General features: G+C 43.2%; 1 non-coding gene across 1 annotated transcript; it reads left to right on the top strand.

Annotated features, from left to right (window-relative positions):
• The first annotated feature begins 1,397 nt into the window (after positions 1–1,397).
• Positions 1,398–1,471, top strand: Trnat-ugu. Its single transcript has one exon. It is a non-coding gene; the product is annotated as a tRNA-Thr (tRNA).
• Positions 1,472–2,709: the final 1,238 nt, after the last annotated feature.

Below are 2,709 nucleotides of genomic sequence, written 5' to 3'. Positions count from 1 at the left end.
AAACAGTTTGAACGTTGTTTCCCGTTGGCCGAATTCGACCCATGATGCACTCATTTGGGACTATAGTAGAGTTGTTGCAAAATTTGAATGGGTAATTTGTGTTCCTGTTAGAAATAGTGGATACGATCCCTCTGAACATCTTCCGATTCCTATGTTTCGATCCCACGTAAGACGTTGCAATAAGCCCTTATTACTACCAGATGCGTAAAAGAGTAAATTCGGTTTCCGCAAGAAACGTTTCCAGATTCTCACTAAAACAATGCGAGATAAACAAAACCATTGTGGGAATGTTATTGCGGCTCGTGCAGTTCTGCACAACTTTGTAATAAAAGTTAGAGATATGTTTCACCCTGATATTGTGGAGGTGAATGACATCGACCATTATGCATTTCAGCCAGAAGAATATGCTGCAGGCCAAGCTGTTAGGTCTATTATACTTTTAATGAAAATAATCTAAGTCGCTAGTAAAATGACAAACTAGTATAAAGACCTTTCCTTCTCGAATGAATAAATGATTGACTGGATCTTGACTACTGCGGTGAAATGTGACCATTTTATTTATGTACAATTCTATAGTTACGTTCTGTTTTCGTTATCCTTTCTTTTTCCATTAGGGATTCACATTTTCATTTTATTTTTTACTTCAGTACACAAAGTTGTACAATAAAGATGTTTTGTTTATTTTTCAAGAAAAACAAGGTATCTACTTTTATAATACTGTTCTTACAAATTAATATTAGACCTTGGTAATTAGAAAAATTTCATGTATTGTTGCTGAAATAATAAATATAAGGTCGAATGACAAGAAGGAACATTCCACCATTCGAAAAAGAATCAAGCAAATAAAATGTTTTACCTGTATAAAACATACTCTCATTAACAAAAACCTAAATTTCTCGTGCGCTTTGCCTGAAGTACTGGAATTTGCTCCATTTCGTTCCTGAACTTGTAACTTCCATTTTGAGGTAATTCTCTTCTTTCATTATTTCTCTGTCTCAACTAAAAATATTTTTGATTATATTGCTCTCGTATTAAACGCATTTTTACGTATAAAGCTAGGCCTTTTTCCAACAACTCCCTGTTTTTCACTACAACCTTATGTTCTCTGCCTTTTTCTTGGGCCAATCTTCTGATTGGCTCACCACAAAATGAAAGCTGAAGTTCGTGACTATGGAATAACGTTTCACCGTCAGCAATTTCATTGCCCTCTTCCTAGAAGCCAGTGTCATCGATATTACTTGAAAGGATCACATCTTCAGTTGTGTCATTGTCAACTCCAGCTGTCCCTTCCAGAACTTGTGAGACCCATCAACAACCATTTGGCTTATATCAGCTACTGCACTAAGAGTTTGGAAGCGTGCGAGGGATAAGTCCCTGCAGTCGCGCTATTCATCGTGTCCTCGGTGGCTCAGATGGATAGAGCGTCTGCCATGTAAGCAGGAGATCCCGGGTTCGAGTCCCGGTCGGGGCACACATTTTCAGCTGTCCACATCGAGGTATATCAACAACACCTGTCGGCAGCTGAGGTTGTCAATTAGTCATTTATTCCAGGGAAAAGCTGCACGGTCATCAACAGTAACTGTTAGCTCGGGGTCCCGTGCTCGCTACGCATGTACCCACAAAAGAGTTGTGGACCCCCTGGGGGGCAAATCGTGGTTGAAGACCCTGAAGAGATGTTGCCTCTCAGTAATGTCCAGTGTTTGATCATCTGGTTGTGGACGGAGTCCAGGCCTGGGGCTGTGTCCCATGAAGAGGTAAGAGCCTGCAAGAATTCCCATTCACAGAAGGCTTAATTATAGGATTCAACGTGATGATAGCTGAAAGAGTGGGTATGTGCAACTCCGTGTGTGCCAGAGAATGGTAATGGGATATGAAGAGGACGCCAATGCCATCGCTAAATGTGCTACAAGGTGTGCTGCAAGCTGGTCGATCAGTGCACAGAGCATTAGGAAGTTAAGACCCTCGACAGTCTACAGTCGCTGGTGGCCTAGAAGGCTACAGAGCTCGGACAAAACCTGCGATGAAGAGGCATTCGTCGTCAGGGAGGAGACATAGCGCTCCTAGCATTAGTTTCTATGAGCCTAAGCATGGAGCCGTGAAGTTGGTCTGTGATGGGCGTCGTTTACATCCCTGCAGTTCCTGTCAGCAGTCTTAGACGGCGACTGCTATATCCTTGGTCCTCCACGGTACCAGTCTATGACGAGGGGGACTAGTGGATAGGGGGCAGGAGTGCCAGCAGCATGAGTAATAGTGGCAGAGACGTTTTGCACGACCGCATCAATGGAATTCGAGAGAGAGAGAGAGAGAGAGAGAGAGAGAGAGAGAGAGAGAGAGAGAGAGAGAGAGAGAGAGAGAGGGAGAGAGAGGTAGGTTTAAGTGCACAGCTGAAATACATAAAGGCCACTTGGCCCCTGCAGGATGTCAAATTTGGGGAATGATAGAAGCACCGGACAGTGGCCACTGTTAAAAGATCATCATGGGATGATGCAGGGAAGGAGATCGTGAGATTGATGTAAGTAAAGGTGCCATGAGCGGCACTGAAGTGTGTAGGGAAACCATCATTGAGGAGACAAAGTGTAGTAAGTTGGTCAATTAGGAGACCCCTACCCATTGAAGTGGCACTCCCCACAGCAGGTAGTAGGCATTGAAGTCCCCAAAGAGGAGATACTAGGGTGGGAGTTGTTATATTAACGTATAAAGTGCAATGTA

This window comes from Schistocerca americana, chromosome 4 (assembly GCF_021461395.2).
Source record: "Schistocerca americana isolate TAMUIC-IGC-003095 chromosome 4, iqSchAmer2.1, whole genome shotgun sequence".
Classification (NCBI taxonomy): domain Eukaryota; kingdom Metazoa; phylum Arthropoda; class Insecta; order Orthoptera; family Acrididae; genus Schistocerca; species Schistocerca americana.
Note: the sequence above shows the minus strand (reverse complement) of the source record. Positions and strands in the feature narration are given on the sequence as shown.